Here is a 22,978-nt window from a genome sequence, read left to right as displayed (position 1 = left end):
CGAGCCCTCGCCAACCTGCGGCTCCACCAAATCGCCTTTTAATTGGCTGCCCGAGCTGTCACTTAGACGATTGCATCATGCTGCTTTTTCGGGGAAAGACCCGTATGATTTCGCAACCATCCTTTGTGCGGTGAGCTCAGTGTCAGCAAAACGATTGGCGGAGAACGAAAAGGGTCATCCGCGGAGGTGTTAGGAGAAGGTGATCGCGGGGGGGAGGGAGAGGACTTCCTTCCCCGGACAGCGGAGGGCTCGTCTTTATCAGGTATTGGGGGGCTCAGGCGGAGGGGGGGCACACCGGGCACTGCCACTCACATGGACAGGGGAGTGTGGGCGGAAGTTATACGATCTTCCTGGAAACTTCCAAATCTTAGGACTTCCAGCTGTTCCTTGGCAATGTAAGGGTTAATTCCTGGGAGATCACCAATAGAGTATGACGTCATGGCAGAACAATTACAGCAAGAGTTTGTAAAGCGTTGTGCGCTCTTCCCATATCTGTCGTCTGTGGCCAATCCCGACCGGCTACAATCGGCGAGGACGGTGTCCTATTCCTGGGCGTAGAACTGAAGCTCCCCTAAAAACACCATAAAAGTCAACTTTTAGAATCAGGGAAAGTGGGGTACTCACTATGAGACATTCCGTGCGAGGAACGATCGTACGATTTTCTGTAGTGTCCGAGGAACGATCGTACGATTTTCGGTAGTGTGTATACTCACTATAAGACATTCCATCCGAGGAACGATCGTACGATTTTCTATAGTGTCCGAGGAACGATCGTACGATTTTCTGTAATGTCCGAGGAACGATCGTACGATTTTCTGTAGTGTCCAAGGAACGATTGTACGATTTTCTGTAGTGTGTATACTCACTATAAGACATTCCATCCGAGGAACGATCGTACGATTTTCTATAGTGTCCGAGGAACGATCGTACGATTTTCTGTAGTGTGTATACACACTATGAGACATTCCGTCCTAGGAACGATCATACGATTTTCTGTAGTGTCCGAGGAACGATCGTACGATTTTCTGTAGTGTCCAAGGAACGATCGTACGATTTTCTGTAGTGTCCGAGGAACGATCGTACGATTTTCTGTACTAGTGTGTATACTCACTATAAGACATTCCGTCCGAGGAACGATCGTACGATTTTCTGTAGTGTCCAAGGAACGATCGTACGATTTTCTGTAGTGTCCGAGGAACGATCGTACGATTTTCTGTACTAGTGTGTATACACACTATGAGACATTCCGTCCGAGGAACGATCGTACGATTTTCTGTAGTGTCGGAGGAACGATCCTATGATTTTCTGTAGTGTCGGAGGAACGATTGTACAATTTTCTGTAGTGTCGGAGGAACGATCCTACGATTTTCTTTAGTGTCCGAGGAACGATCGTACAATTTTCTGTAGTGTCCGAGGAACGATCGTACGATTTTCTGTAGTGTCCGAGGAATGATCGTACGATTTTCTGTACTAGTGTGTATACACACTATGAGACATTCCGTCCGAGGAACGATCGTACGATTTTCTATAGTGTCCGAGGAACGATCGTACGATTTTCTGTAGTGTCCGAGGAACGATCATACGATTTTCTGTAGTGTCCGAGGAACGATCATACGATTTTCTGTAGTGTCCAAGGAACGATCATACGATTTTCTGTAGTGTCCGAGGAACGATCGTACGATTTTCTGTAGTGTCCGAGGAACGATCGTACGATTTTCTGTAGTGTCCGAGGAACGATCGTACAATTTTCTATAGTGTCCAAGGAACGATCGTACAATTTTCTGTAGTGTCCAAGGAACGATCATACGATTTTCTGTAGTGTCCGAGGAACGATCGTACGATTTTCTGTAGTGTGTATGCACGCTATGAGAGATTCCGTCCGAGGAACGATCGTACGATTTTCTATAGTGTCCGAGGAACGATCGTACGATTTTCTGTAGTGTGTATACACACTATGAGACATTCCGTCCGAGGAACGATCGTACAATTTTCTGTAGTGTGTATACACACTATGAGACATTCCGTCCGAGGAACGATCGTACAATTTTCTGTAGTGTCCGAGGAACGATCGTACGATTTTCTGTAGTGTGTATGCACGCTATGAGAGATTCCGTCCGAGGAACGATCGTACGAATTTCTACATCCGATTCAGACTTTTCAAAGGGACAAATGCCAACATTTTTCTCGCATGTGAACAGAACTAACAATTTTCCTTTAATCTGTACTGTTTTTGGTACGAGAAAAATCAGATATAAAAAACACTGCGCATGATCAGAAACATTAAACAACAAAAAAAAAAAAAACTTGTCGTTCGAGAATTTTCGTCCAATTAGTACCATCCTCGGTTTCGACCTGCTGTGAAGCCTCGAAGGAAAAGCGGGCGATCGTTTGTCTGAATTTCTTCTAGCGTGTACTGGGCTTCACTCTTTCTTCTGGTTCCCCTTAGGCATTGATGACGTAACCCTGGCCTCACAGGTGCCCCCTGGGAAGGCTACATCACTAGTGCCTTCCAGGGAAACCTTGCCAGATGTTGCACATGTACCTGATTTGGGGCTTCCTACAAAGGATGAGCTCAGGTGGGTTAAGACTTGTGTCCGAACGCGCAAAAACTCATCCCTGCTGCCTATTCTTGAATAAAACGCCAGGTCTTGTACAGTGTATGTGAACAATCTGGTGTCATAAGAGGGCTGGTGTTCCGTCAGAATTGGCGGCCCGTCAGATTAGGTAAGGGAAGTGACGTTCTGTCAGCTGCGAATGCGTTCCACCGCTACCAGGTTTGCATTTACTATGTTGACATCTGTGATGGTGTTTGGCTGTTACATTTTGAAAGAAGCTGAACGCCAGCAGTAGGAAGGTGGCAGAGGCCATGTTGGTACACCCTGCACTGCTCAGTGCTAAAGCTTTAGGCTTTCTAAATGACACCTCCAAACACCATAACAAATAGGAACATACTATATTTATTTCTATACACTCACTTTATTAAAAAAATGACTGTGAAATTTAAGACGTAGCTGGGTGTAGTAAGATGTCCGCTGCCTTCTTCTGACTGCAGGTGTTCTGTCAGATGTCACCCCGGTAGTGGTGGATGTATGCGCAGTACCACTACCTAAGTGTAGCATTTGTTAATCATTAAATGTGGAGTTCCACCCTTTTTTTTTTTTTCTAAAAATCTTAAAATAAAAAATTGAAAAAATAAAAATGTTATACTCACCTGAAAGGGCGGTTGCTATGCGGAAGTAGCTCTTCTGCCTCTTCTTCCACCGCGGTGGATCTTCAGGCTCGTCCTACGTCGCTGTGTCTTCTTGTGAATGAGCCACGCTGCCTTCTGGGAACTGTGTGTATCCCAGGAGGCAGCCGCCCATTCACAAAGCGCCGTGCGAGTCGCGCATGCGCAGTAGGAAACGGGCAGTGAAGCTACCTGTTTCCCTTAGTAAGGATGGAGGTGCCAAGACCGAGCGATCGCTGTCGGGGGACCGACATCACAGGTGACGAGGACAGGTAAGTGTCCTTATTAAGAGTCAGCAGCTACACTGTTAGTAGCTGCTGACTTAAAAAAAAAAAAAACTATTTAAGGACCGCCTCATAGCACATATACTGCCACATATACACTATATTGTCAAAAGCATTGGGACGCCTGCCTTTAACCACTTGCCGCCCGCCATATAGCAAAATGGTTGCGATTTCCTGACTGGACGTCATATGACGTTGGTAGGATAACAAGCCGCTGCGCGCATCGCCGCTATCTGTGGTGTGTCACTCTGACACTCCACAACTCCGATCTAGTCCAATCACAATGTAACCAGGAAGAGCCGTTGATCTGACAGACGCGAGTAGAGGAGAGCCGATCGGCTGCTCTCCTGACGGGGGTTCTGTGCTGATAGTTTATCAGCGCAGCCCCCCCCTCGGATCCCGCCTAGGACCACCAGGATGGCTACCCCACTGGACCACCAGGTATGCCCCCCCAGACCACCAGGGAATGCCAATCTGTGCCCAGGCAGCTGCCAATCAGTGCCCACCCACAATGCCTACCAGTGCCACCAGGGATGCCTACCAGTGCCGCCTATCAGTTCCACCCATAAGTACCCATCAGTGCAGCCTTTCAGTGCCCATCAGTGTTGCCTATCATTGCCCACCAGTGCCACCCATGAGTGCCCATCAGTGCTGCCTATCAATGCCCATCAGTGCCGCCTGTTAGTGCCTGTCAGTGCCACCAAATCGGTGCCGCCTTATCAGTGCCCATCAGTGAAGGAGAAAACTTACTTATTTACAAAACTTTATACCCAAAATAAACAACAAACTTTTTTTTTTTTTCAAACCTTTCGGCCTTTTTTTATTTGTTTAGCAAAAAATAAAAACCGCAGAGGTGATCAAATAACACCAAAAGCAAGCTCTATTTGTGGGAACAAAATGCTAAAATTTTTGTTTGGGTACAGTGTAGCATGACCGCGCAATTGTCATTTAACCACTTGCCGACCGCCGCATGTATATGTACGTCCACAGAATGGCACGTACAGGCAAATGGGCGTACAGGTAGGTCCTTGCCTTCTAGCGGGTGGGGGGTCCGATTTTTTTCATATATTTTTGGGGGATATTTATTACAGCAAAAAGTAAAAAATATGATTTTTTTTCAAAATTGTCGCTCTATTTTTGTTTATAGCGCAAAAACTAAAAAACGCAGAGGTGATCAAATACCACCAAAAGAAAGCTCTATTTGTGGGAAATAGTGTGTCGCACGACCGGGCAATTGTCAGTTAAAGCGACGCAGTGCCGAATCGCAAAAAGTACTCTGGTCTTTGAGCAGCAATATGGTCCGGGGGTTAAGTGGTTAAAAGAGAAGTATGGGTTTGGGGTTTTTTCCTCCATTATACTTGCCTAGGTGAATGCAGCATCTGTCCCCCAGCGCCTCTACACTGAGAACTGAATGATCGAATATCGCTGATGGCTCGGTTCTCACAGCTCCCAGAGCAGAGAGCTGCTGCCTGTCAATCAGCAGCTCCTCCGCTCTGCTCCTCCAAGCTCACTAGAGCACTGAGCTGTGGAGGGGCATGGAGCGACCATCTCAGGCTCTCAGCTGCTTGCTGTGAGCCTGAGACGGGTGTCAGTCCAGGCATCTGGTGGCTCCAGACTTCCATTGTAGCGATGACTGGACTTGTGATGTCAGCAGAGAAAACGGGTGACAGGAGTGCAAAACGAATTGCACTTCTGTGACCCATAGAAGCCCAACCAAACAAGCTAAGGCTGGACTTCTCCTTCAAGTAGTGATGTACCAAAATGTTGGCATATGAAAAAAAAACTGCTGGAAATTGTGTTTTCAGCATGTTGCCAATAGAAAAGAAATGCAGATAATCGCGCATGCGCAATTGTGTTGGCCGCGCCGCCGTGTGCTGGCCATTGTGGAGTGTCCTCCTAGTCAGGGTCCTGTCCTCCCCCTCCTCCTCTCCCCCCCCCCCTCTCCTCCTCATTGCAGAGCTATGATCTCCCTGTGTCAGAGAGCTGAATCGTTCGGGCCTAGTAACAATTTCCCGCCTCCTGTAATAGACGGCACACTGATCCAATGGCGGGACATTGAATCAGTGTGACGTGATCACAGGAGGCGGGACATTGTTACTGCGGCCCGGGCAAGTCAAATACATCTCTGTGACACACAGAGATTGCTGCTCTGATCTGGACACAGGCAGCCTGCTGCATCTCATGGGCACAGGCAGGCTGCTGCATCTGATGGGCACAGGCACTGGTGAGGCTGCATGCCGGGCACAGGCAGGCTGCTGCATCAGATGGGCACTGGCAGGCTGCATCTGATGGGCCCAGGCACTGGTGAGGTTGCATGACGGCACAGGCAAGCTGCTGCATCTGATAGGCACAGGCACTGGTGAGGCTGCATGTCAGGCACAGGCAGGCTTCTGCACCAGATGGGCACAGGCAGGCTGCTGCATCCTATAGCAACAGGCACTGGTGAGGCTGCATGACAGGCACAGACAGGCTGCTGCATCTGATGGGCACAGGCAGGCTGCTGCATCTGACTGGTAGGCTGCATCTGACTGGCACTGGTAAAGCTGCATTTGATGGACACTGGTGAGACTGCATTGATTTCTTGTATCACGTCTGCAGTCTATGACCGTCTCCTGTATCATGTCTGCTAGAGGTGCACCAAATGGAAATTACGCGAATACTATTAGCAGTGTGTTTAAGTTTAAGTAAGAGATTGCAGACATGATACAAGAGATAAACGAGGCAGATCCACTTGCAGCGGTCCGCCAGCTCAATGGGAGATCTCTCCGTTGATCTTCGCTGAGCCGGCGGATGACAGGTCCCTCTCTGCTCACTGAGCGGGGAGGGGCTTGTCAAACACCGCTTTCTCCTATGGAGAGATCGGCGAAAATACAGCATGTCCGTTTTCATCAGATCTCACCCGATCCAATCCGCTATAGATGGATTTTAGCGGATTGGATCGGATGTCAGCGGATATGTCACCCCTAACATCCGACACTCCATAGAGAAGAATGGAGCGGCCATTCAGGTCCTCCAAAAAAACTGACAGGCGAACCTGAACAGTCCGCCCGTGTGAAAGGGGCCTTAGAGGCTATGGACATGGTAGAAGAGATTATTGTTGCACCGATACCAGTTTTTTAAGACAGAGTACGAGTACCAATACTTTTCCTCATGTACTCACAGATACCAATTACTGATACCTATTTTTACTTTTTTTTTGTTATGTCTGCAGTGACAGCTTCTTTGTGGGATAGCTCAGGACTGAATATACATAGCCATATACAAGGACTGAAAAGCAATACATGGACATATGGGTTACATAAACATGTGGCATGTGGCCAAGGGGTACTCCAAAGTAGGGGCAGTCGCTTTTCAGTCCTTGTATATGGCTAATTTGATTATTTTCTTTCACTTAGTTATAAACACTTTTGAACAGATTTTGCTTTCCCCTGAAGAAGCGAAAATCGCGAAACATGTTGGGAATATGCGATCTCTGTGTGCTTTAAAACGGCAATTATGTTTAATAATGACCACCATGAATTATAACTTTGATTGGATCATGTTTTTATACATATTTTGTATTTAATAAAATGATTTTGTATTTTTTTAGACACGTTCTTTCTCATCATTACTGCCCTACCCAATTCACCGTAAAATATCCCTCTTTCTCTCTTTCCCAAAATTCAACATTTCTATTTGGGATTAGGTGCCTATATCAATGGGTGATTCTACTAGTGCCTGGACAAATTAAAAACAATTTTGAATGACAATTGTGCGGTCATGCAACGCTGTACCCAAATTACATTTTGATAATTTTTTCCCCACAAATAGAGCTTTCTTTTGGTGGTATTTGATCACCTCTGCAGTTTTTATTTTTTGTGCTATAAACAAAAGAAGAGCAACAGTTTTGAAAAAAACACAGTGGGCCAGATCCACAGCCAGCCGCCGTAATTTAAATATTCCCATTTAAGTTACACTGTCTGAAAATTTCTACCTAAGTGCCCGATCCACAAAGCACTTACCTAGAAATTTTCGGCTGTGTAACTTAAATCCGGCCGGCGTAAGGCGTTCCCAATTCAAATGGGGCGAGTCCCATTTAAATTAGGCGCGCTCCCGCGCCGGACGTACTGTGCATGCTCGTGACGTCATAGCGCAAAATTACGTTACGCCGAGCTTCGTGAATCGTTCCGGGTCAAAAAAGTTGCGTCGGGAAAAAAAACGAGTTGCGGCGGGAAAAAAAAAAAAAAAAAAAGACAGCGTCGCTGGAAAGAAGGGTCTGCTTTTACAAGGTGTACTAACTTTACACTTTGTAAAAGCAGCCCTAATTTTACGATTGCAAACTAATACTTACGGAGAAAAAACGAAGCTGAAAAGCTTTGTGGATCTCCGTAAGTGCTAATTTGCATACCCGAGGCGGCATTTCGACTCGAAATGCCCCCAGCGGCGGCTGCGGTACTGCATCCTAAGATCCGGCAGTGTAAGTCCCTTACACATGTCGGATCTTCTGTCTATCTCTTGGAAACTGATTCTGTAGATCAGTTCCAAAGATAGAAACAGGGATACGCAGGCGGAACAGCAGATCCGCCTGCGTATCTCTTTTGAGGATCTGGCCCAATATTTTTTACTTTTTGCTATAATAAGGCTGCTTTCACATTGGGCAGCGGAAGTGCTGTGACGGTATATATTTTTAGCGCTGCTATACCGTCGTATTTACCGCGATATTCGGGCGCTAGCGGTGAGGTTTTAACCCCCGCTAGCGGCCGAAAAAGGGTTAATACCGCCCGCATTGCGGGCGGTATTACCGCGGTTTCCCATTGATTTCAATGGGAAGGCGCGGTATAGGAGCGGTAAACACCCTGCTCCTATACCGCTCCAAAGATGCAGCTAGCAGGACTTTTGGAGCGGTCCTGCTACCGCACCGCTTCAGTGTGAAAGCCTTCGGGCTTTCACATTGAAGCCTGCAGGGCATGATTTTTTCATGCGGTATAGCAGCGCTATTTTTAGCGCTGTACCGCATGAAAAACGCCTCAATGTGAAAGGGGCCTAAATATCCCTAATTTATAAAAAAAAAAAATCCTCAGTTTAGGCCGATATGTATTCTTCTACATATTTTTGGTAAGAAAAAATCGCAATAAGCGTATATTGATTGGTTTGCGCAAAAGTTTCAGATAGATTCACGCCATTATTATTATTATTTTTTTTACTAGTAATGGCGGCGATCTGTGATATTGCGGCGGAAAACATCAGATGCTTTTGACACATTTTTGGGATCATTGACAATTATACAGCAATTGGTGCTATAAAAATGCACTGCTTACTGTATAAATGTCACTGGCAGGGAAAGGGTTAACACTAGGGGGCGATCAATGGGTTAACTGTGTTCCCTCACTGTGTTCTAACTGTATGGGGGCTGGGACTTACTAGGGGAAGAGAGAGATCAGTGTTCATACATTGTAGTGGCCAAAAGGCGAAGCGACGTAAGGTCCCGTCATGCTTTTTTTTTTCTATTACAAGGGATGTTTACGTTCCTTCTAATAGGATTAATAGTGATCCAAATTTTTTTTTTTCTAAAGGGACAGTGTAAAAATAAATGAAAATTTAGTTTGAGTGAGAGCAATCATTCTATCAAAAGACCTCATCTGTAACTCAAAACTGGTAACCTGTAGAAATTTTTAAATGTCGCCTATGGGCAATTTTTAGGGGGGAAAGTATGTCGCCATTTCACAAGCAGGTGCAATTTTGAAGCGTGACATGTTGGGTATCAATTTACTTGGCGTAACATTATCTTTCACAATATAAAAACATTGGGCTAACCTTACTGGTTTCTTATTTTTAAATTTAAAAACGTGTATTCTTTCCCCCAAAAAATTGCATTTGTAAGACCGCTGCGCAAATACGGTGTGACATAAAGTATTGCAACGACCGCCAATTTATTCTCTAGAATGTCTGTGAAAAAAAAAAAAAAAAAAAAAAAATATATATATATATATATATATAGGGTTCTAAGTAATTTTCTAGCAAAAAAAAACAGAATTTACCTTGTAAATAACAAGTTTGAAAAATAGGCCTGGTGCTTAAAGTGGAAGTAAACCCCAGACTTCCTTTTTTATACATATTAACATTCAACAATGTATTGATAAGCCTTACACTTTAAAATGTGAAAAAAACGAGGTTTAGAAGTACCTTTTATATCTTTTATATCAATTTTCTTCTTCCTGATACCGGGCCTCGCCATCTTTACTAATGATTGCTGGCTCAGGAGTGGACGTAATTTCTGCCCTTTTCTTTCCTTCATGTCGAAATCTCGCACATGCGCGATCGCGTTCAAACCAAGCCTCTATCTCGAACAGCTGCATCCTATAAAGTCTCTGTGCTGCTATAGTTCACTCCCCCTGTGTGACGTCTTATACAGTCACAAGGGGAGAAACAGGAAGGAGAGGAGGAGGGCACAGTATCGCATGGCTTCCTCTGTGCCCTTCTCAATGAAAGATAGTGAAGATGGTGAAACGGCACACATAGCGTGCCGTTAAAGAAGCTACGGACTGCGCATTCGCTGGTGACGTCACTACAGTTTGCAGGACGGATTATGAAGAAACGGAAAGAGTAAGTAAAATTTCACAGGAAGCGAGCAGCTGCCATTACTGTGCAGGTCGTAATGAGCTAAAGTTGTAGTGGAGGGTTTACAACCACTTTAAAGTGTCTGTAAACCCTTACAGACCACTTAGACCTACAGGTAAGCCTAGATTAAGGCTTACCTGTAGGTGCAAGAAATATCTCCTAAACCTACACAGTTTAGAAGATATTTGCAAAAGACATGCACCGATGTCTACGGCGCATGCGCCGTAAACAGTGGCGCACTGAGCGTGCCGTTACTAACGGCGATCATGCCGTTAGTGGCGGCACCCGCGCACATACGTGGGAGTGATGTCATCGCGGCTCCGGCCGGAGTAACCCCGCCGGAGCCGCAATACGAGGAAGACGCTTGGGGGGAAAAAAATGGAGGAGAGGAACGAGCAGCGCTGCAGGGGCTTCGATCTCAGGTGAGTAATACATAATGAGCTAGTATGCTATGCATACTAGCTCATTATGCCTTTCTCTTGTAGGGGTTTTTTTTCAGATTTTTTTACTTCCTCTTTAAGTAGTTAAATCAAATCCACCCTGGGCTAAGATGGCAGCTTCCTTGGCTAAAAACGATAGGAGGGGATAGTTTCACCTTAAATTGATTGGTTTAGTTCTGCTTTAACCGTTTCCCAAAACGGCTCCATTGAAGGCATTCTTTGAAAGATTCCTATTGGATTCCTCTTCTTCGGGCGGCAACCTCAGGCTCCATGCATGTGTTTTTTAAGCTCCTAGAAGCTGTTATTTGCATTTCTTCTGCTCCCAGAAGCTAAATAGTTTTATCCTGTGTCCATGCACACTACTTTAGCCTATTAGCGTGTTTTGAGCTTCAGCATCAAGGAGCATTTTCCCAGCACAAATGCTCCTAATAGCGTTTTTTTGAGCTTTTCTTTTTTTTTTCATTTTACTGCAAAAATGCCAATAAAATGCTATTGCTCCAAAAACACTACTACAAAAAGCTATTACCAGCGTTTTTTAGCCAGTGATTTTTTTCCAGCATTTCTTTTTTTTTTTTTAGCTTAAAAACACACAGTGCTAAAAACCTGAAAGGTGTTCTAAAGATTTACTTTAATTTGTCACAATGAACAAACAGCCCATGTAAAAAACTTGTGTAGCTGATTTTATAATCGTCATGTGGTGTGCCGGACAACTTACACAACTTGTCTGTATTTGTATTCCTGTTGGCCAAAAGACTGTTTTTCAGCAAATTGCTAGTTTGTTTATGTTAAAGTGGAAGCTTAAAGGAGTTGTAAAGGAAAAATAATTTTTGCCTAAAATTTATGTCTGCAAGGTAGACAGACAGAATAGTGTAATGATTCTGTTAACAAAACAAGTAAATACCTATTAAATTCCTTCATCTATATCACCTCCAGCGTTCTTTTTTTTTTTTTTTTTTTTTTTTTTTTTTTTTTTCACGTCAGACTCTGCTCACATTTTAGCAGTGAGACTAGCTCACGGTTCGACCGCCCATAGCGTCTCTCTTGTGGCTTTGCATCATTCGTGAGATTTATTTATTTGTTTAAGTTCCTTTTCTTCTGTACAGTTGTAAACTTGGGATTTTTAAACCATTAATTATCCTTTTACCGATTAACTAGTCTGGCTGCATTGCTTACTATTATAACATGACTAGCCCCCTTTCCCCCCCCCCCCCCCCCCCTTCCCCCCCTCTTATCCTCCCCCCTTTCCCCCCTCTCCCTAGATCTGTGTGCCATGCAGTCTTCTCTTTGGTTTCTCACCTATCTGCTTCTGTCATTCCCTGGGCAAACTTTCCTGTAGATTTAAACACTTTCCATTTTTCCCAGACCACCCTGTATTTGTCTTCACCGCCTGTCTCTCTACAGGCAAGATACTCCATCTCTTCTATATATTCCACCCTTTCTATCCACTCTTTGATTAATGGCCTCTTTGGGTGTAGCCAGTTCTTTGGGATCAGGGCCTTTGCTGCATTTAGCAGCACTGGGACCAACGTTGTTCCATACTGTTTTTTTGTTTTTTCAGTTCCGTGAAACATACAGGTCAGCGGGCTGCAAAGAATCCTCTCCCCCGTTATTTCTGCAATATATTCCAAAATTTCTTTCCAGTATTCCTGGACTTTCGGGCAGTCCCACCATATATGCATAGTTGTTCCTTTTTGCTTACAATTTCTCCAACATAGCTCTGAGTTATTTGGGTGGATCTTACTCATTCTCGATGGGGTCAAGTGCCATCGGACCATACATTTGTAATTTGCTTCGATGGTGGTGTTGTCCGAAGCATGATTGTATACTGCACCTATCATTTGTTGTTTATCAATCCTTTTACCCAAATCGTTTTCCCATTTTTCTAAGAAGGGGAGAGTTTCCCGGGACTCGAGCTCCGTTAATATCCCGTATGCCTTTGATATACCGTGTGTCAGGGGCTTATCCATATTACAAATTTTCTCTATTGGGTGTAGTGTCTTGTCTTCCCTAATTGGTTGTGGTAATGTGCTCACAAAGTGTTTTAACTGCATGTACTCCCATTCACTCATCATGTGTTCCCCTTCTCCTATCTTTATATCTTGTCTTAATTTAATTTTCCCCCGTGTGACAATGTCTTTTAATTTTTTCTCCCCCAGTAGCTTTCCAAAACGTGTTCCATTACCTGGTGGAAAAAAATTTGTGCCTACTAAAGGGATCAATGGAGAGTTATACTCCCATTTTTCCCGTCTAAATATTGTGTCCCATATTCTAAAAACGTTCCTTGTAATACTATGTGTATTTGTGCCCAGTTCCCTCATTTTGGGTGGTATCCATACATTTCTATTTAATTGTGTGCTACTTAATATTTCTTCCATTCGTACCCATTTTTTTTTTGTGTATGTATTTGACCATTCTACCAACCTAGCTATATTAACCGCCAAGTAATATCTTTTTATATCAGGGAGCCCCAACCCCCCTCCTTTTTTTTTCATGCTCAACAATGAATAACTTAGTCTAGCCTTTTTACCTGTCCATATGTATTTCAAGATTACTGTTTTGATTACTTTAAAAAAACTTTGCGGTATTTTTATTGGGAGCATTTGAAGTTTATATGTAATCTTCGGTAATATCATCATTTTAAACGCATTGATCTTACCTATCCAAGAAATATGTTTTTTTGCAAGATTTTTCAGGTCTTGGTTAATTTCATTAATTAGGGGGACAAAATTAACCGAGTATAGTTTTTCGAATCTTGATGTAATTTTTATTCCTAAATACGTTATCTCTTCTTTTTCCCATGTGAATGGGAACTCTTTCTGTAGTTCTTCAGCTTCTTTTTTATCTATCCCCAAATTCAAAATAACTGTTTTTATCGGGTTTATTTTGAAATTTGAAAGTTCACCGTATCTTTTTATTTCCTTTATGATATTTGGGAGGGACACCCTAGGTTTGGTCAGGTATAGGAGTATGTCGTCTGCGTATGCCGCCACCTTGTGTTCTTCATCTCCCACTCTCACCCCCCCTATATCCGGGTTTTCCCGAATTTTTGCTAACAATGGTTCCAGAGCTATTACATATAGGAGAGGTGAGAGCGGGCACCCCTGTCTGGTTCCGTTTTTCATTTCGAACACAGACGACATACCCCCGTTGACCTTCACCCTTGCCGTCGGGTGGGTATATAGATTCTTTACCCATTTCATGAACCTTGGTCCCAGGCCTATACTTTGTAGGGTTTCCATCATAAACCCCCAGTCGACTCTGTCAAATGCTTTTTCGGCATCTAGAGACATGAGTACGACTGGGGGTTTCTTTTTTGGATCATGTTGCAACAACAGCAGGGTCCTTATGCTATTATCTCTCCCCTCTCTGCCTGTTACGAAACCTGCCTGATCTGTGTTTATTAATTGCGGCATTAAACTTTTTATCCTAGTTGCTAATATTTTCGCATATACCTTCAAATCTGCATTTAGCAGTGCGATTGGTCGGTAGTTGGAGCACAGAGTTCCATCTTTTCCTGTTTTAGGGATAATAGTAATATTTGCCAATAGGGATTCTTTTCTTATTTCCTCTTCCTCCCCTATTTTATTAAAATACTTACACATCTCTGGGACCAAGAGTTCTTTAAATTTTTTGTAATATATAATCGGCAAGCCATCAGGACCTGGGCTCTTACCACACGGTATTTCCTGGAAAGCTCCATATATCTCGTCTTGAGTTACTGGGGCCTCCAGGGATTCCATGTCGTTTTGAGAGATTTTAGGTAATTTCACTTCTTCTAGGTATTCCCTAATTTTCTTTTTTCTAATATTTTCCTGCTCTTGAGTTTCATTTATTCTTATTGCGTATAATGAACTATAGAAAGTCCGAAAGGATTCAGCAATTTCAGACGTTCTATATTTCATCTGGCCGTCTTGGTTTTTTATTTTTTCTATGTAATTTTTCTTTTTTTTTTCCCTGGATATTCTTGCTAAATATTTCCCTGGTTTGTTCCCCCATTTATACCTCTCTTTTCTAACGTTTTTGAATATGTCCCTTGTTTCAACCTTCATTAAATCTCTGAGCTGGACCCTCTTTGCAACAATTTCTTGATATATTTCATTTTCTCCTCGCTCTTTATGCGTTTGCTCCAATTCAAATAACTCAGTTGTTAGTTTTTCCATGTTTAATTTTCTTATTTTTTTTTTTCCTGCGTCTATTGAAATTAGTTTCCCTCTAATATATGCCTTGTGGGCCTCCCATACAGTGGCTACCCTTACTTCAGGTGTATTATTGAGGGTGAAATATTGCTCCAAATCAGTTCTCACTATGTTATTTACCTCGCTATCCTCTAAAAGTTCTTCGTTTAAGTTCCATGATCCTTTTCTTTGCTCTATCTCTTTGAATCTAATTTTTACTATTACCGGAGCATGATCTGAGATTGTAGTTACCCCTATTGAAGTTTTAACTACCTCTTCCAGTAACTCGTGGTCTACCATTATATAATCCAGTCTTGAATATGTTCCATGCACGGAAGAGTAATAGGTGTAGTCCCTTTTATTTGGATATGTTATTCTCCAAGGATCTATTAAACAGTGACTGTGGATTTTTTTCCCTAATATTCTTAGCTGTTTAATATTTCGCCTCTGTGCCCCGGACGTACTATCTAGTTGATAGTCCATTGAAAGGTTGAGGTCTCCTGCGAGTATTACATGTCCAAGTTTAAAATCCATTAAAGCATTCAAGATCCCCCTCAGGTATTTATGTGGTTGGCTGTTTGGGCAATATATGTTTGCTAACGTGTATTTTTTCCCTTGGAGTATTCCTTTTAAAAACAAATAGCGGCCTTCCGGGTCCACTTTCCTGTCTTCTACTGTGAAGGAGATGTTCTTCCCTATTCCTATGGCGACCCCCTTGGCTCTCTTCTTTGGAGAATCCCCATAGTACCAGGTGGGCACTGCCCGAGAATACAATCTAACACTAGAATCCAATGTTATGTGAGTCTCTTGCAAAAAAACTATTTCCGCTGAGTACCTTTCAATCTCTCTTAATACCATATGCCTTTTTTCCGGGCAGTTGAGACCTCTTACATTATATGTTAAGAAATTTATATTTGTCATATTTTTCTCTTTTTTTTTTTTTTTTTTTTTCCCCCTGTACTTTTCTCAGGTACATTTGTTTTTCCTTGTTGCATGACACACAGATCTGGGCCCCTTTTCCTAATCTTCCCCTCTCCTCCCCCACCCGCCCCCCTTTTCCCACCCTCCCCTCCTCCCCCCTCCACCCCCCCCCACCCCCCCCCCCGCTCATACCTAGCCCCTTTGATCTTTGTATGGGGCTTTCTCATACCCTCCCGCCTCCCCCCTTCCCTTTGGTTTGACCATTTGGTCATATTGGAGCTTTTCTTATTTGGCGCTCCAAGCGCTCTTTTGCTCCTCCGGCTGAGGTGGAATTCTATGTTAGCCCGGTCTACTATCTCCCATGCATGGGGGACTGGGGAAGGAGTACTCTCCAGGTCCTCCCTCTCCTCAACCCCGCTCCCGTTGTTTACTATATTTGTGCCCCCCTATCCCCCCCCCCCCCCCCCCCGCTCCCCCCCCCTCCGCCGTCACTTCAACATTGTTAATCTTTTTTGGGTGGTATTGGGATATCCAGTCGCTGACAAAACTCTGGAACTTCCTCTAAGAACCTTAATCTTGCAGAGATACCGTTTTTCCTGCCTATTAGGCAGGCTGGGAATCCCCAATTATATTGTATACCATGTTCCTGTAAGATTCCTAGCAGGAGTTTTAAGCTTCTTCTTCTTTTTAACGTCTCTTGTGACAGGTCTTGGTATATTTGAATAATATGTTGGTCGTATTCTAATGGCGACTTCCCTCTCAGTTTTCTCCATAGTTGGTTTTTCTCTTCCCAACTTTCAAACCGGACAATAATGTCCCTTGGATAATCTTGTACTCTCTCTCTCGAACTCCTTATCCTGTGCGCACGTTCTATTTTAAGTGGCGAGGTTATTTCTCTCTCTAATATTGGATTACAAATTTTTCTTATTATTTCTGGGAGATCCTCAGCTTGTGTCGTTTCTGGGATTCCGCGTATTCTTATGTTCTTCCTTCTCTCTCTATTTTCTTGATCTTCTAATTTATACGCCTGTTCTCGTTGGTTTTTTTTTTAATGCTTTTATTTCATCCTCTAATTTTTTAACTGAGGTTGCATTGTAATCGACTTTTTTCTCCACTTCTTCCACTCTTTCCAGTATATACCCCATATTTCTCTCCATTTTTTCCATTTGCGATTTAAGTGATCTTTCTAAAGCAGCAAACATTCCTTCCATTTCCCTTTTTGTTGGCAAAAGTGATATATCCTGCGTTTCATCCTTATTTCTTTGTTCGAGATCTATTACTTTATCTTTGTCTGTTTCTCTATCTTGGTCTATTCTAATCTCTAATAGTGACTCTGAAAGTATTTCTGCGTCCGCCAAGGCACTACCGATCCCTCTTTTTTTATCTTCTTTTTTTTTCTTTTCCTTTTCTGCTTGAGCTCCTCTGGTGGTTGTTGGTTTCTCTGTATGCTGGTTGTCACCATTTACCCCATGGGTCACAAATTTACACATCGGGCCTGGGCTTTGACTTAAGCGGGGGACCTTTGGGATTGCCCCGCCTTTCACTCCTTTTCCCCTTGTGGCCATCCTTCACCCCTATCGGTCCTGCGCTAACCCTGGGTGTATACCCGTGCTTCTTACCGCGCCTAAGTTGTACCTGCACACTTTCCCGATGTTTTATAAGATGTCCGTTTTACGGTAGTGGGGGGTGTATACTACATGTAACAATACTTTTTTTGTAGTTTCTTATATCAAGGTTTAATGTTACTATGATTTTTCTACCCTTTGACTTTAACTGTAGATTAAAATATCAGTCTCTAGTGCCCGTCAATCTTAAGATCCTCCTTTTACCGGTTTCAGGACTCAATAGTGTAATAAATTGCACTATACGGTGTCCTTTTTCCGTTGTATCCGCCAATTTTTAGTCCCGTTCTCGGTCGACTCGTCTGTATATTGTATATTATAGTTTCTAAAATGTCTTATAAGCAGAGTTCAATAAATATTCTATTGAGAAGAGTTCTCCCTGTATTTTAATTGATCCCAATAGGGGGAAGGTAAATGTCCAGGGGATGCCGCCAAGAGGACAGTCTAGCAGCTTTCTGATAGAGAGAGGGAAAGTGTTTGCTGCTATGAGTTATACTATATACTGTTTTCTTACGAGAAATAATTATCCATTTTTAGTCCTGTTCTATACCAGATCCTATATATACTGTGACCAGTAAGATATGATGCGAGCTGTATAACATTGCTATCTTCCCGTGGAGTTCCACGTATGCTCCGCATAAAATAAAAAAAGTCTTGCTGTACCTTAGTGATTTGTCACAATATGAGAGGGAGAGGTACCAAAAAAAGAAAAAGGGGCCGCCAAAACAATAAGATTACAAGTGCAAAGAATACCATTGATAAGCATATATCACTTATATTAACAAGCATCTATCACTTATGTCGCTTGTTGCCTGTCTTTGTGTCAGTCCCGGCTGTTGGCCCTCCACTGCCAGTGTCCCATTAAAGTACTTTTTCCTCCTTTAGTTCTTAGTTCTTAGTCCGTATTAATGCATTGTACTCACCACTCTGATGAATATAGCATACTCACCATTCTGGTATAAAAGAAAGAAAATAAAGTGCCGCGTGTAAACCGCTGTAATATGTTTCCACTCTTACCCTCTTGTTGCAGGAGTTTATAGGACCAAATACGGACTTAGTCTTTTCTTTGCTTTTAATGGGGTGAGTTACTTCAGCTGCAAGCTGCAGGGCTATGAGGTGCTGCTTGATGCTAGGTATCCCTTTCGTCTACCTCCGCTCTGCTTGCCTGTTAATATACGCAGCTTACTGCTGCCCTCCACACATCTGCCTGGTACACGGCCCCAGCGTGGGCACCCGCAAACTTTGCAAAGCGAGGGGGACACGAAAAAAAAAAAAAAAAAAAAAAAACTTTCTGGTGCCTTAGTGTGGCGACGGTCCCCATTCGCCTCGCTGTGTCTCCCCTTGCTCTGCACGTAGTGGCGAAAGGGCGAGAAGGCGTCTCCGAGTACCGCTCTCGCGATACCACGCGCCACCGCCAATGCCGCCGTCCAGGGAGAGAAGCCGCAGCGCTCCCGATCGCACCCGATCGCCCACCGCGGGCGTCCGGAACTCTCAGGGCGACCCGACCAGGCAGACGGAGGTAAGGATCCGGCACGCAGACGACATCTCCAAGCAGGGGGGAGGAAGGAAGGGTGAACTAGCAGGGAGGGGGAGAGGTCCGGCTCCTATGCATCTCCGATTTAGGAGCAAGGTTGGAGAGCGAGGGCTCCCGTCTAGCTACTCCTCCAGACTGACCGCGCCATTCCAAGACTCCTCCCTCACCTCCAGCGTTCTAGTTTCTGTTCTCTCATTCACTTCCTGGTTTGCGGCGTTCGTTAATGTAAGAACTACATTTCCCAGTATGAATTCACACCTCCTTGAAGTCTCTAACAGGTAGAGAGCATCCTGCCACACAGATGTAGTTCCCAGGAGGGGGTGAGCACGTTACTGACCACCGCAGTAAAGCCTCCTATCACGGTGGTCAGTAAAATCAGACAAGCAGGAACAGAGAAGAAATAGAGCAACTTCTGAGCAAAAACGAACAAAGAGGAAGTGAAAAGAGGAATGTCTGCAGGTAAAGGATGCTTATTATGAAAAAAAAATGTTTTCCTTTACAACCCCTTTAATTATATTCAAGGGTGTGGAATTAAAAAAAAAAACTACTTGTCCCAGGGACTAAATCGGGGTCCCCATCTACTAATCCATCACGACAATCTAGTTGTCCTGTTAAAAAAAAAAAATTCCCAGGATGGAGAATATGAACGGTTGATGTTTTTTTATTAGGCAGAGATGCTTTTAGGAATGTCTGGGGCTTTGAGAAACAAGAGAGGCTTTATGGTGACGTAAGCTTTAAATATTGTTTATTTTTTGCTGGAAAATTTCTTAGAACCCCCAAACATTATATAGTTTTAGCGGCCGTTCGTCTGGAGGCCCGCACATACAAGGAATTTTGTTGAAGGTTGAACCATCTTCTCCACCTGTGCATTCATTACTAATGCTGGCCATACACTATACGAAAATCGGTCGTTCAGACAGTTCTTTCGTTTTTCGGCCAGTTAATGGGCACAAAATCGATAATCGTTGGGACGTTTTTGATCTGAAAAGGACACATTTGGATACTGGCCATACACTCCACGAAAAATCGTCCGAACGAACTTTCGAAAAACGAACGTTCGGTCGTGAGTGCAAACGATAGTGCCATCATGTAATGACCGATAAATCGTTCAGTGGACATAAATAAAAAAAAATCGATTTGTTTTTTTTTTACATATACCTAGTGCAAAAAAGTTCGGACAGGAAACGCATTAACCTTCCGATTTATCGTTCGTTCGGCAGAAAATTTCCAATTGTGTCCTTCGTTTTTTCGGCTCAAAAACGTCCCAACGATTATTGATTTTGTGCCCATTAACTGTTTGAAAAACGAAAGAACTGTCTGAACGACGGAATTTTCGTATGTAGTGTATGGCCAGCATTAATCCTGGCATATTCTTGGTTCCAGTTGAGAAGCCCCCATCCCTTGCTCTCTGGGATTGTTGCTACTTTCTGTGGATCTTTGTAAGGGACATCATGGGCCTCAGGGGTTACCACTCACTTAGGTTATACATATATACGTTTTCAATCAACGCATCTACATCATTGATTCCTTAAATTTTATCTCCTTTATGATACGCATTGAGTGTCTTCAATCTCATGACCCTCTCTATGCCCCTGAAAAAGGGATATATTACCACATTCCCAAAACGCGTTGGGCTTCATGAGGAATAATGTCATGCCTTTCATTAAGCTCTTTATGAGCCTGGTATATTCTAAATGTTAATATGTATTTTGTATTTCAACTGTGATGTTTTGCACCGATACCTCTTTTTTTTAATACCTTAATAAACGTTATTAGAATATTTTTATTAAAACAAGTGTCAATTACAGTCTGACCTTAAAGTCCCATAGTATCGGGGGGTTACTTTTTGCTCCATGCATTAAATTCAGGGATGTTGGCTGTGATGCAATTGCCTATATGCTTCAGTCTAATGCTCTCCCTGCTAACTTAATGCTGTGGGTTACAGGTAACAGGTGTTTCATGTGTGATTCATCTCTCTCTGTAAAGACTGTTCATATGTTAAATAAGGCTAGCTTTTGAAAGGCCTTTAATTGTGTGATAACCCTGTCTAAAAACCTAGTGATTCTCAGAGGTGTTAATAGGTGTCAAACTGGATACAGACGAAACGTCTGCTTAGGAAACTCAGTGTGTGAAGGTGGTTTGTTGTTTAAGGAATGTGCAGTGATTAGACATGATAATTGTCGGTCGGTGCCGACCTGTCTAGAATGTTTTAGTAATTAGCCTTAGTGTGTGATTGGGGGGGGTGGAGATTTCATTGTTGCTTCAATGTCTTGGACTGTATAAAAAGCTGAGAAGAAAAACCATTAAAGTCTGTGTTGTTCAAGCAGTAAGCTTGTCTCATGTGTGGCTTTCTGGGCGATTCCAGGGATATCCCTCCACGTGGAATATTGGGGTGATTTTCGTTATGGGAAGAAGGGAACGTTGACGGGGATATCATACCGATATCGTCACAAATTGGTTGGCAGCAGCGGGATCTTCCCTTCTACTCTCCTTTACACCCGGATTCCAAGCAGACACTGGAAGAACTACTGGAAGTTCGTGGAAGGATTGCTAGCAACAAAACCAAGCGGGTCATCATAGCAGAATCAATGGAGATAGACCAGGAGGACGGGATTGCAGCAACGCCAGCAGTACAAGAGATGGAGACACCAGTGATTCAGGAGGAGGAATCGCCAGCCAACAAGCTAATGAGAGAGACGCTAGCGTGGTTCGGCCCGAACCCAACGGCAGATGTGGTGCTGAGAGTGATGGACCTGTTAGCGAAGGAGGCTAAAGAAATAAGAGACGCAGAACTACAGAAGGATAAACAAATAAGGGACGCAGAACTACAGTTAAAACTGGCAGCAGTCCAACAAGCAGCCGCACCTTCTCCGAACAGTGAGTACAGCACAGCAGACGCAAGGAAGATTCCGTTTAGCGCTTTTAAAGCTTTTGATGAAAAGGACTGTGAGATTGATAACTTCCTGGCGGATTTTGAGCGACAATGTAACCTGCACCGAATAGCTAGAGGAGAGTGGGTTACAATATTGTCAGGCAAACTGTCAGGCAAAGCTTCTGATGCTTTCCGTACCGTGCCAGATCAGGATATCCATAGCTACGCCCGGGTTAAAGAAGCGCTCCTGGCTCGTTATGCAGTAACCCCAGAGTCCCACCGACAGAAGTTCAGGGACTCACGCAAAACCACGAAAGACTCTTATGCGGAATGGGCATGCCAATTGTCCCGGTCGGCCTCTAACTGGGCTAACAGCAGCCAGGCCACCACCGCAGAGGACATTTTGCAACTAATGCTCCTGGAGCAATTTTATAATCACATCCAGACGGACGTCAAAGACTGGGTGAGAGATCGCAGGCCCATGACTCTACCAGAGGCCGCTAAGTTGGCGGATGAATATGCAGATACTCGCAAGACGAACCAGGTCACACCACAGGAACAACCTCCACCACAAACGGTGCCCTCACACCCACCAACCGCTAGATACCAACCTCCTAACAGACCGGTGACATCTAGCCCTCGCTATCCACGCCAGGAGGACAACGAACAACGCTGCTTCCGGTGCAAACAGCTCGGTCACTTCAAGCAGAATTGCCCCATGAAAGACAACACCAGGTCAAATTGGTCTCAACCTGGGTACCGCCCTCCAGCAGCAGCCCATTGTGTAGACTCGGCTTGGGATCTCCAGGAGCTGGGTCAGGAAGAACCATTGGGCACCCCTTACGAAGCCCTCATGGTACAATCTGTTATTACGGACAACAGGGAACACCATTGTCAGCTGGTCATGGGCGACAGCCATGAGCCGGATGGGCCCTGGAGGGAGCTGGGCAGAAAGAGGCACCGCCGGCTACCCCCCAAGAAGAAGAGGTCCTGGAAGCCGTATAACAAGCTGACCTGGGAGGATAAGAAGCGACTGGAGGAGAGGGAGTCGCAGCGGGCGTCCCAGATGCGGGCCGAGATGTTCGCCAAGGGCCCACCGTTGGCCCCTTACACCACCACCCAGTTGCGGATGATGAAGGACCACGTGGAGAGCCTGCAGGACATGAGCAAGCAGGAGCTGATCCATGAGTACATGGAGCTGGAGGAGTGCATAAGCCGCATGGAGGAGGAGAACAACCACCTGAGGTCACAGCGGGCTGACCCCCCCAGGCTCCATGAACTGGAGATAGAGCTGGAGAAGCTCAAAG

The 22,978-nt window shown here is 44.1% G+C and overlaps 1 protein-coding gene across 1 annotated transcript in view; it reads left to right on the top strand.

Moving 5' to 3' along the window:
* Window positions 1-21: 21 nt before the first annotated feature.
* Window positions 22-22,978, top strand: part of CEBPG (CCAAT enhancer binding protein gamma) — a 49,330-nt gene continuing 26,373 nt past the window's right edge. Inside the window, exon 1 of the mRNA XM_040359671.1 lies at window positions 22-262. The gene's annotated coding sequence lies outside the window, so the exon portion shown is untranslated. The remainder of the gene's footprint in view (window positions 263-22,978) is intronic.

This window comes from Rana temporaria, chromosome 7, assembly GCF_905171775.1.
Source record: "Rana temporaria chromosome 7, aRanTem1.1, whole genome shotgun sequence".
NCBI classification, from domain to species: domain Eukaryota; kingdom Metazoa; phylum Chordata; class Amphibia; order Anura; family Ranidae; genus Rana; species Rana temporaria.
Note: the sequence above shows the minus strand (reverse complement) of the source record. Positions and strands in the feature narration are given on the sequence as shown.